The sequence below is a fragment of the Myotis myotis genome, unplaced genomic scaffold, assembly GCF_014108235.1.
Source record: "Myotis myotis isolate mMyoMyo1 unplaced genomic scaffold, mMyoMyo1.p scaffold_m19_p_3, whole genome shotgun sequence".
Classification (NCBI taxonomy): domain Eukaryota; kingdom Metazoa; phylum Chordata; class Mammalia; order Chiroptera; family Vespertilionidae; genus Myotis; species Myotis myotis.
In genome coordinates this window covers 86,988,428-87,001,234 of record NW_023416335.1, presented here as the reverse complement: position 1 = coordinate 87,001,234, position 12,807 = coordinate 86,988,428, and the positions used below count along the sequence as shown (strand labels likewise).

Sequence of the window (12,807 nt, the reverse complement as noted above, 5' to 3'; positions counted from 1 at the left end):
TATTCAGTACTATATTAAATACATTTTCTTCTGCTCTGTTAATGATACAGTAAATTCACTTCACCCTTAATTATTTCAGAACTTTAAAGATAAATGAATCCTCTTCATGACCCTAAGCCTTTACATAATTTTCAGCAAGAATCTTTGAGTTTATACCCTACTAACCCAAAGTAATCACTGTACACATCTCGGTAGAGTTTCCTTTTCAAATGAACATGGCAACGATGCATGCATTTCACTCCTTCGATAACAAGGGATCCGTATGTTGTACTAGAAAAACATGGGCATTAGAATCCAAGCTCTGAATTGTAGTTTTACCTCCTAATTCCATTATCTCCTCAGGCGAGTTTTTCAGTTTCTCTGAGCCAAGATACCCCATTTACGAAAGGGATAATCATATTTTTTATAACATTTTATAACTAGTTAAATAAGGTAATATATGTAAAACACCTTAATCATCATAGGCACTTAATGAATGTAGCTTGCTTGTTGACTCCAACACAGTGGTTTTCATAGTGTGGTCATCAGCATCGCCTGGGAACTTGTAGGAAATGCACATTCTCAGGCTCCACTCACTGAATCCGAAACTACTGGGGATAGTGCCCAGGAATCTGTGTTTGAACAGCCCTTCAGGGGATTTTAATACACACTAAAGTTTGAGAACCACTGCTCAAGAGAGAATTCTTTGAGAATGATTGTCTACTATAAATTTTCTAAGGATTTAAGACAAACTATTTTTGACCTGTAGATAAGAGAATCCTGTACAGTATTTATTTTTTTGCTTATTTGGTAGACAAACACATGATATTGTGCTTTGAAAACATTGATATACTTGATTAACATTTATTAACATAAATCCCAAATTTTACCTCTGAAGGTTGTTCATATTGAAAATATTGCAATAATTAATAAATAATAATACAAGAATAAACTGTTTCATGTACTCACAGCTGTAAACCTACTTTTGCCCAACCCTGTATATAGAACCAAACTAACTATAATATTTATGCATTTTTGTCTAACTTTCTTAGTAATTTTAATTAATAGAGAATATGCTTACTTAAGAAAGTAAACTGAAATGACTGTTTGCTGTCTTTATAATGTTATCTACCTCTTAGTTATTTTTTAAAGCATACCTTTTTTTATCATCATATTCTTTTCTCAAGACTATCTTTTCTGCCTCTGATCATACAGAATAGTCACAGTACCAAAAATGATACATCAGTTATGTCAATGGAACAGTTTGAGGAAGACTGTTGTGTTTTTAAACTCTAGGTATCTAGGAAAATTACCTCCCAAAACCCTAACCTCAGTCTAAACTTGAGAAAAACATCATACACATTCCAGGGAGATCTTACAAAATACTTGAACAATATCCCCCCGAACTGTCAAGGTCACAAAAAAACAAGGGAACTGGAGAGTATTATGCCAAGTCATATAAGCCAGTCAGAAAAAGACAAGTATCACATGACCTCACTTATATGTGGAATCTAATGAACAAAATAAGCTGATGAACAAAGAGATCCAGAGATATGGGAGCATGCAACAGACTAAGGATTCTCAGAGGAAGAATGTGTGGGGAGGAGATTAACCAAAGAACTTGTATGCATATATGCCTAACCTATGGACACAGACAATAGGGTGGTGAAGGCCTGGGGGGGGGAAGGGGGATTGGAGCAGGGTGGAGGAGGTCAGTGGGGGGAGGGGGGGAAGCGGGGAAACTGGGGATATCTGTAATACTTTCAACAATAAAAAATAAAAACAGCAAGGAAAAGTCAGAAAAACTGTCACTCCCAAGGAGGAGCCTAAGGGGACATGACAAGTAAGTGTAATGTGGGATCCGGGAACAGAAAAACGATATTAAGTAAAAACTAAGGAAATTTTAAACTATGGATTTTAGTTAATAATGTATCAATATTCATTTATTAATTGTAGCAAATGTATCACACTAATGTAAGATGTTAATAGCAGGAGAGGATATATGGGAATTCTGTAACAACCTCAATTTTTCTGTAAATCTAAACTAAAAAAGTCTATTAAAAAAATTACATTGAACTAGGAGAAATTTAAAATGAAGCCAATAGAATATTAGTACGGTTTCTATGCATAGCTTAAATATTTAATAATAGCTAAATATAGATGTAGATAGGACATAAAGCATTCTTGTATTTTAACACACAAAGACCTTCATTTGTTTCTGGCTGAAGAGAACACTGCCCACTGTCTTGATTTTGTATATTGCAAAATCCATTTATTCATACTAGTGCACTTACTCAGACTGCAAATAATTTACCCATGTTATTATTTAAGTGGCTTAAACATTGCAAAGTATTTGTAATGTTAAATATGTGAAAATTTTATAAATCATCAGTTTTCATATTAAAAACTAGAGGAAGAGAATTTGGCTTTTAACTGCCTTTGGCTTATCACTTAAGATTATTTGAATATATTTTCAACTTGGATTCTGAACTATTCTAAATTCATTTAAGAATAATATAAAATAAAATTTGAATTAAGGCTTTTCTAAATCATTAACAAAAACAGACACATGCATGATATTGTTGCTCACATCTCTTTTTACTTTATGTTTACTTCTTATTTCAAGTCTAGATAAGGACAGCAAACGCATAGCTAAAAATGTTAGTGAAATCTTTGACAAATCTTGATAAAACACATTAAATCAAAACTTCTTTTATATAATGCAAAACATTAGATATGATTATGAGAAGAAAATCTGTAATCCAAACTGGAATTTGTGGTACATAGTCATAAATGGTATATCATCAATTACCACATCTATCAATTTGCATTATTTATGCAATTGGCTGGGAACTACCTTTGGGAGCTAACTGGGCTGTTAATGTGAATGAATGGAAACAGAATAGTAGAATCAGTTGACTATTGTTCTTCCATTTAATGGATATGTGACTCCCCTTAAACTTGCTCTTTTAAAATAACTGGGATCAAATTATTTAAATAGGTATAAACACAGCAATGTTAGGTGTCATTAGAAATATAAATAAAAGCACACCATCCAAGAATTCTATAAAAATTTAAAGGAAAAATTATTCCAGCATTAGCTGAAATGTATAGTCTGTAGTTATGTAGGAATCATTATAATGTAGTCATTCAACAATTGAATCATCTATGTGTTTCATAAATACTTAAACAAGATAGTCACTGACCTCAAAGAACTCTGCTAATTATAACTTATTTGTAAGTATGGCTCTCCAAGATATATTGATAAATGAAAAAAGGAAGTTGCTAAACATTTGTATATATAACTAGAGGCCTGGTGCATGAAATTCGTGCACTGGGGGGGAGGGGCCTGTGCCCTCTCAGCTCGCTGGTCCTCAGTGCTGCCATGGAGGCAGGAGAGGCTCCCACCACCACTGCTGCACTCACTAGCCATGAGCCTGGCTTCTCATTGAGCGGCACTCCCCCTGTGGGAGCACACTGACCGCCAGGGGGCAGCTCCTGTGTTGAGCATCTGTCCCCTGGTGGTCATTGCACATCATAGCGACTGGTCACTCTGGTTGTTCCACTGTAACTGTTGCTTAGGCTTTTATTATATAGGTATGATCCATTAAAAACAAAAACTAGACCCATATGTATAGGGGGAAAAAGTATGAAGTGATATACACCAAAATATTATATCTATCTTGGGAATAAGATTACAGTTTTATATTTACCAAATAAATTTCACATAATAAGCATATTGTTTGGGGAATAAAAAATAATTTAAAAAATAAGAGGAAGGGGCCTTCTGTGGCAGCTCTGGGGTGGGAGTGAACAGCAGCCGGTGGGGCTGGATCGCAGCTGGGCCTGGGGGTCTGAGGATGCTCCCAGGAGATGATACAGGCTGGACACACGCAGAGAAGTAGGCAGGACAGTGCAGCGGGCATTGAAGTCGGCACAGCCGGACAAGGCGGTGAGGGGGTGGAATGAGACCTAAAGCACCTGGCTCCCGCCTGGCCCACGACGGCCGGAGGGAAGAGCAGGTGTGATCATTTCTCTTCTGCCTCAGTGTCCGCCTGCCCTCGGTGAGGGGCTGGCCAGGATCGGGGCTTTAGCGTGACCGAGCCTCTGAGCCTAACTTTCTAACCGTCCAAGGACCTACGGACTCTAGGGTCAGGCCTCCAACACCACCTGTTCCAGGGCTGCCATTCCAGTGGAATGCGCCAGGGAGCCCTCCCCAGCCCTGCCTGTGCCACCGCCTGTGGAGGAGGCGGGCGGGTGGGGGTGGGGCGGGCAGGCAGGTACCTCGCAGAGGAACGTGAGGATGCCCTGGTGCTCCTTGAGGAGCTTGGCGATGGTGAGGCTGCCGCGCTTGACGCCCCCCAGCGGGTCGAAGAGCAGGTCGCGGTTGAGGGTGCCCTTGCGCTCCTCGGTCCACACGTCGATCTCCTCCTGATGGTAGGCGAAGGTGCAGTTATCCCCGTACTTACAGTCCTGCTTGTTAATCATGTCTGCAAAGAGGCAACAGGACACACGTTCTGCCAGGCGGGAAGGCGGCCCCCAGCGCCCCCAGGACCGCCGCTGCGGCCCAGGGGTGCCAGTAACCCCCTGGCGGGCCCTGGGCTCATCTCCGACACGTGGGCGGTGCCCTGCCTGCCACGAGGACTGGGGAGGGGCGGGCCCCTCTTTGCTCTACACCCGGGTGGGTGGGGGTGGGGAGTCGCATCTTCATCTGCAAAACATGGCTATCATCAGGCACCACCCAGAGTCTGAGGCTGCGTGACGGTGGGTACAAAAAAAAAAGAAAAAAGAAATAAAAAATAAGAGGAAAGACTAATTCTGGAGGAAGCTCTGTACACTAGAGAATGGTGAATTTTAAATTCATAGCTAAAATAATCTAAAAAGCTGCTGTAGAATCACATTCAATCAGTTAATTATAGGATGCATGTGTTTCATGGTAATTTAATTTTAAAAATTCAGAAACTTTAGTTGATGCCATGCCAGTCACCAATATACACCGGGCCCTGACCCAGGGAAGTAATAGTGCTAGTAAGCCACATGGGGAAGAAAGTTCTAGTAGACACTTCAAAAAGGACACTTATAAACCAGCAAAGGCTACCAGGCCGTTGAGGGTCTGCTTAATCCATGAATGAATGAATGAATGAATGATCCATAAGGACACTGGGATTATTACAAGAAAATATTCAATCCACTGAGATATTAAAGCCAAAATGATTTGTGAAATGCTAATCATTATAAGAAAGAGACTAGTAATTTTTAAAAAACCAAATCTATAGATTCATGTGTGATTCTCACAAATGTCTTTCAGGAAAGACAATCATCGATGTGTTTCAAATATCTGATTGTTCATCACTTGAAAATTCACGGTTGCTCTGGAGGCAGGATTATTGGAAGGTACAGGAAAGCAGATTTCAGTTTAAGATAGGAAGAAACTTTACTGTTATTAGTTCACTGATAAAATTGCTACCTTACAAAGAAATGAACCTCTGGTCCCTGGAAATCTTCTAACAGGGGTTTTAAAATATATGTTTTATTATTATTCAGGTATGGTGAGCCAGCATATCAGAAGACAACTGCCACTGAAAAAGATCAGGGTTCATAAGAGGAGAGGGCATCTCATGCCACACGGGAATACACTGACAAGCACTGGGGTCGGTCAGGAGCCAAAAGGAGCAAGGGGAAAGCATGGGGATGCGTCTTTATTGTAGTTTCCACGTGCAAGGCAGGGTAAGCATACTTGGGATTGGCTAGTTTGAATAATTTTAGCAGACTCTGAAGTACAGTGGGGCCTTGACTTACAAGTTTAATTCGTTCTGTGACGGAGCTCGTAACTCAAATTACTCGTATGTCAAATCAATTTTTACCATTACAATGACACGTGATGCTGGGCTGATGTTGTGGCGTTCACTGTGACGTTCGCTGTGCCAACTAGCGGTGGGGTATCTGAAGCTGGCTCGTAACCCGAATTTTAGCTCACAACTCAAAGCAAAAAATCTGCCGAGAGACGGCTCGTATCTCGAAAAACTCGTTAGTCAGGACACTCATAAGTCAAGGCCCCACTGTATAGGGGCTGTCCCCAATTGTTTGGTACTTTGCTCTGAGGTGATTAGGATAGGGGAATATTGACTTGGAGTTTGAGAGCCTGAGAGAGGAAGTTGGGGCTCTGAATTGGTTGGTTTGCAAATAAAAGGCAGACTCCTGAAGCAAGTGGTTTGCTGTCTCTAGGAATTAGCTAACTCTACGTGGGGCAGCCCCTCCCCTATTGGTAAGGCCCCAGATGCCAGAGCATCAAGAATACAGAAAATAAGAAAATAGAATTGATACACAGGCTAGATGAGTATCCCAGAGATCTTGTAAATATGGTTTCTGCTTGGATAGAGGCTGAACTAGATGCTATCTAAAACTCTGTGATTCTGATTCATTCAGACTGTCGCCAATTCTCTAAACAACTTAAATTGAAAACAAGGAAATGGAGGATGCAGGATATCCAGGGATCTAAACTAGATTTGTCATATTAAAATTGGTGTTAATTCTGGAAAGGGGAAGTTACATTCAAGTAAAGTAGAAATATAGTGCTAGCTCAACAGGGTAAACTGGAGTTCTCACAGTGTTGTGAGTAGACAGAAGTGACTTATAGGTAATGAACAAGAAACTGTGAGGTTTGGGGATAAAGTCAAAACTATTAATATGATGGTCTTCTAGGTATTATTTAAACTCAGAAAGAGATATTTGTAGGTACCAGTCCAGTGTGTGGTCACAGTCAAACGTATAACCCTTTTGGAAGGGTTTTTCAAAATTAAGAATTTAGGAAGAGTTTTAAAAATTAAGCAGAGAATCTCATCAACCATTATAAGAAACAAGACACAAAATTTATCTCCATCTATGTATAGTTTGTTTATTGCATTTCAGGTGAAAAGGTGAGTTGAAGAAAGCCCAAAGAAGAATAGCAAACGTGATCAAGAAAAGGCAGACCACTAGACATGTGGGCCCTTCAGTCTAAAAGTCAAGGCTGAAAAATAACACTATCCAAATCTATAAAAGTATGGTGAGTATGGATGTGCATGGTGAAGTTGGACTTGCTTATCAAATTCCTGATTGCTAACAATTAAGGCAACAACCCTTGAAACTTAAAAACAGAACTATTTAGAGGCAATAAGCTTTGTTATTTTCGTGCTGTGTAAGAAATAGTGATTGTACCACCCAGAGGTAGTATAGGAAGACATAGTTTTGAAATGGATTGTTAAGCAAGAAGGCATTTTGGAAATTATTTGTCCAAATCCTCATTTCACACATGGGGAAAGTGGCCCAAGAAAGAAGTGTCTTGGCCAAAGTGACATGAATAACAAAACCCAGGTAATTCAGCGTTCATTAATAAATATAAGCACTTACTCTATCAGGCCCTGCTCATTCTACTTGCCATGTGATTAGATAAATCCATTAGCAGTTTCTAAAGATTTCTAAATGATTTTTAATGAAAGTTAGAAATTTAGGAATATATCCTTTTTAATACTGACAGCATGAATGACAGTTTAGCAGTCCTACAAAACTTACCCTCATATAAGATGTTGAAGACAGAACAAAGGCCAGAAGAGACCATTATATATATTCATAGTTGATTACCCTTAGTTAGTGGTTGGTGACAGAAATGATGAAATGAATTCTTACCTTTTGGGTTATCTATGTGACAGCTCTCCATTAGCACAAATACACAGCAGTTAATGATTCATTCACTGTCATCCCTGGGTTATGTGCAGGCATGGGGCAGATAATGAGAAAACACTTGTTTCTTGGCTTTGTGTTATATTCTTATAAATGAATTGGACTATGTATTGAGCCTCAGAAAATTCATGATACTTTAGTGAAGTACACTACAATATATCCTCTGTAGTTGGTCTTCCTGAATTTTTCTCTAGACTCTTTTCCAACAAACTCATCTTTTAAAAAGGCTCATTATTTTCTGGGTTTTACAAATTTAGACTTTATGAAGATTCAAACTCTGAAGCTCCTTTATTTTTGAAGAACACTTTAAAGCAAATAATATAAGTTAATTTATAGGAAAAATATTTAATCTCATCACAAGAACAATTTTCCAACATATTAGAAGCATGTGTCTTCCTATAATCAATTGTCACACTAATTATAAAACTGTTCCTGCCTATTTGCTGGAGATCTTGAAAAATAAGATTGACATATTTAATTGTTATAAATTATTATGCAGAGCTCTTCTGAGAAATAGTGATAGAAACAGAGTAAACTCTTGAAATCCCAACATTATACAGTATACTTTATTTTTTATTCTTTTGGAGGGACTGAACTTTTGTATTCAACAAATATTTTTTAGCATCTCCTCTGTACCAAGCACAAGGCTGGGCTAGACATGCCAAGATGGGTGAGACGGTCTTCTCATTCAAGGCGGTGCATGACTATGCTCATGGCTGCACAACACTTGGCTCCACCAGCAGTAACAGAAGGAACTTGATATAGACTTTTTCTTTCTAGCATCACAGTGAAAAGATTTCATGGTAACAGGAGAATAGAATCCTTGGGATTTTATTTTACACACCTTTGTTTGGGGAATTTGGGTTGTTAAAAACTATATATATAATTTGAAGAGTTCTTTCATTCTTTCTGCAGAATTAAATTTTCAGAACAATGAAGTCTTTATGCCATAAAAAATGTGAAAAATGAAGATTTAAAGCCCATAAAAGCTTTATATAAACACAGTTGCTTGAGTAATGATTGCAAAAACTCTACCTTTGCTTTAATTATTTAAATAGGGTAACTGCTTCACTTTTCTTCATATATTGATTGTTTAAAAATGATTACTGGGCCTTCCAGTCAAGATGGCGTTGTAGGTAAACACGATACTGAAATCTTCGCAAGACCAAATCAAATTACAACTAAACTTCAGAACAACCATCATTTCAAACTGCCTGAAATCTAGTTGAATGGAAGTCCTACAACTAGGGGATTAAAGAAGCCACATGGAGACTTGTAGGAGGGGCAGAGGAGCAGAATGGGCTGGTCCCACAGCCATGTGTGGTGATTTATAATCAGGAGGGATATCTTGGCTATGGAGGTCCTACATGAGGAGCATGGGCTTCCAGTTCCATTGCAGGGCCCCCAGCACAGGGTTCCAGTGCTGGAAAAAGAAGCCCCCACAACTTCTAGCTGTAAAAACCAGCGGGGATTGTGGCTGAGTGACACGGAGGCTGCTGGAGTTCCTTGGTTCACAGCTTGGAGTCCCTCTTAAAGAGCCCATGCATGGACTCATTCAGACTCACTCCCTCTGAACTCCAGTGCTTGGTCAACAATTGGAAAGGAACCAGGGACATATGGGGAGGAACTAAATTGTTGGACATCAGGACAAGAGCTGGGGGAATAGCTTTCTGCCAGACAAAAGTGCTGACAAGAGGCCATTATTCCTCTGCTTTAGACCTCCCCCGACAGAGCTGATAGGTGGGTGCCATAACTGAGTACCCATCAACTTGACTCATACTGTCTTCCCCACCCTTGTGAATCCCTGAGACCCCATCCCCCCAACTTGTAGGCTTATCGAAACCATTTCCAGTGCCTTTTTCATACAACTAGCCTCTCTCGCCTCAGGCTTTGAACTTTTCTAAAATCTCTCAAACAAGCAGCATCTGACCTCTGCATACCATAAGTGGCCATAGGCCTGGCACTAGTGACAGCCCACCTTGGTTCACAAGTTGGCCTCTTATGGGTGCCTCCAAACACAAGTAACATCCATCTTCAGATTGCTTTGTAGGTTGTGTCAGGTGGCCTAAGGCAGAACACAGGTGGAGGCTGACTTTGCACCTCCTGGGAGGCCCCAGGGCAAGTGCACCAGGTATATAGCTTTAGACCAGCCGTGGGCAAACTACAGCCCGCGGGCCGGATCCGGCCCATTTGAAATGAATAAAACTAAAAAAAAAAAAAAAGACCGTACCCTTTTATGTAATGATGTTTACTTTGAATTTACATTAGTTCACACAAACACTCCATCCATGCTTTTGTTCCGGCCCTCTGGTCCAGTTTAAGAACCCATTGTGGCCCTCGAGTCAAAAAGTTTGCCCACCCCTGCTTTAGACCATGCTAGATTACAACCCTATCCCCTCCATGAGCAACACACTCAAGGGACCAACTAATTGAGCATCAAAGCCCAATTGAAGCAAGGATCAGCTCCTAGCGTCAGTTCCTGCACAGCAGCTTATCCACTCTAGTCACAGCTGGTCCTCACAGCCAATTGGCCTGGGAGTCAATCACTTCCAGTGATGCCAACAGCAACCAAGACTCAACTACAACAGGGCAATGTACAGAGGCCACACAAGGGTGCACCTGGAGTGTGTATTTCAGGTGACTGGGCCTTATGGGACGTCAACTACACATGGCTACTCTACCAAGTCTGGGAGATATAGCAGCTCAACCTAATACATAGAAACAAACACAGGAAGTACCCAAAATGCGGAGATAAAGAAACATGTCCCAAATGAAAGAAAAGGAGAAATCTCCAGAAAAATAACTAAATGAAATGGAGGCAAGCAAACTACCAGATACAGAGTTCAAAACAATGTTTATAAGGATGAGCAAGTAACTTAGTAAGAACTTCAACAACATGAAATAAGACATAAGAAACAAATAAAAATAGTCAGGAATGAAATATACACTATACACTGATTGAAATAATAATTTACAGGGAACCAATAGTAGAGTAGACAACGCTGAGAATCAAATCAGTGATTTGGAATAGGAAAAAGCAAAAATCACCCAATGAGAACAGCAAATAGAGAAAAATAATGCAAAAATATTAAAGCAGTGAAAGAAGCCTCTGCAAAATTTCAAGTGTATCAACATTTGCATCATGGAGGGGCCAGAAGGAGGAGAGGGAGCAAGAATTTGAAAACTTATTTGAAAATAATGACAGAAAACTTCCCTTACCTGGTGAAAAAAAATAGGCATGTAAGTCCAGGAAGTGCAGAGAGTCCCAAACAAGATGAACCCAAAGAGGCTCACACTAAGATATCATAATAAAATATCAAAGGTTAAAGACAAAGAATCTTTTTAAAATATGTATATATTAGAGGCCCAGTGCATGAAATTCATGCACTGGTAGGGTCCCTAGCAGCTGGCAGCGACCAGCTGAATACTCCTTTTCTTTCCCTGGCCAGCCCCACCCCTTGGTTGAACTCCCGGTCCAGGGGATAATTTGCATACTACGCTTTTAGTATATAGGATTTTAAATTGTTGCTAGTATTACAGATGTCTCCCACCTCTCCCCACCCCTCACCATTTACTCCCCTCCTCCCAATCCCCATCCCAGGTCTTCACCACACTATTACCCGTGTCCAGGGACTATGCATATAATTATATAAGTTCTTTGGTCTATCTCTTCTTGTCCCCCCATATCCTCATCAAGGTATGTTAGTCTGTTCATACCTCCATGCTGTGGGTCTTATTTTGTTGGTCAATTCATTTTGTTCATTAAATTCCACAAATAAGTGAGATGATTTGATATTTGTCTTTCTCATATTCGCTTATTTTACTTAGCATAATATTTTCCAGGTTCATCCATGCTGTCCCAAAGGTAAAGAGATCCCTCTTTTTAATAGCTGCATAGTATTCCCTTGTATAAATGTCCCACAGCTTTTGTTATCCATTCATCTACTGATGGTCACTTGGATATTTCCAAATCTTAGCTATTGTAAATAATGCTGCAATGAACATAGGGATGCATATATTCTTTATGATTGGTGTTTCAAGGTTTTTAGGATGTATTCCCAGAAGTAGGATCTCTGGATCAAATGGAAATTCCATTTTTAATTTTTTGAGGAAACTCCATAGTGGCTGCACCAATTTGAATTCTCACTAGCAGTAAACCAGTGTTCCCTTTTCTCCACATCCTCTCTAGCACTTGTTTGTTGATTTTTTTATGGTAGCCATTCTGACAGGTGTGAAGTGATATTTCATGTGGTTTTAGTTTGCATTTCTCTGATTAGTGACTTTGAGCATTTTTTCATATGTCTCTTGGCCATTTGTATATCCACAAAGGGAGAATCTTAAAAGCAGCAAGAGAAAAGCAGTTAGTTACCTACAAGGGACCTCCCATAAGACTGTGAGCTGATTTCTTATCAGAAACTCTGAAAGCCAGTAGGGAGTGGCAAGAAATATTCAAAGTGACAAAAGCAAAGACCTACAACCAAAATTACCCAGCAAAGCTATCATTTAGAATTCAAAGTCAGGTAAAGAGCTTCCTAGACAAGGAAAAGCTAAAGGAGTTCATCACCACCAAACCAGTATTACATGAAATGTTTAAAGGTCTTTTTAAAAAAGAAAGGGAGGGGAGATTAAAAATAAGCAATAAAGTGAGAATAAATACAGATCTATCAACAATTGAATCTAAAAATGAAAATAAGGGGAAGAAACCAAGATGGCAGCATAGGTAAACACCGGAAATTGCTGCCTCGCACACCACTTCAAAAATACAACTAAAAAATAAAACGGACATCATCCAGAACCACAGGAAGGCTGGCTGAGTGGAAATTCTACAACTAGAAGGAAAGAGAAAAGCACACTGAGACTCAGAGGAGGCGCGGAAGTAAAGTGCAGAGCTATGGAGGTGTGCGCGGAAAGGGTTGGCAACTGAGGACACTGTTGTCTTTTTCAATTGGGAGGGAGACACAAGCTCCCGACAACTCTGAACTTCAGTTCCGGGCAAGTCTCTAGGGAGAAACTGGACTGTCTGGCAGCGGGCGGAACTCGAGGGCAGCTTTCTCTCAGAGGTGCTTGCAATGATTACCACGGGACACTGAGACCCGGGACCTCTTAGGG

The 12,807-nt window shown here is 39.9% G+C and overlaps 1 long non-coding RNA gene across 1 annotated transcript; it reads left to right on the top strand.

The window, feature by feature from the left end:
- Positions 1-4,706: 4,706 nt before the first annotated feature.
- LOC118651504 lies at positions 4,707-8,027 on the top strand. The gene is made up of 3 exons (XR_004966274.1): positions 4,707-5,373; positions 5,524-5,706; positions 6,889-8,027. It is a non-coding gene; the product is annotated as an uncharacterized LOC118651504 (long non-coding RNA).
- Positions 8,028-12,807: the final 4,780 nt, after the last annotated feature.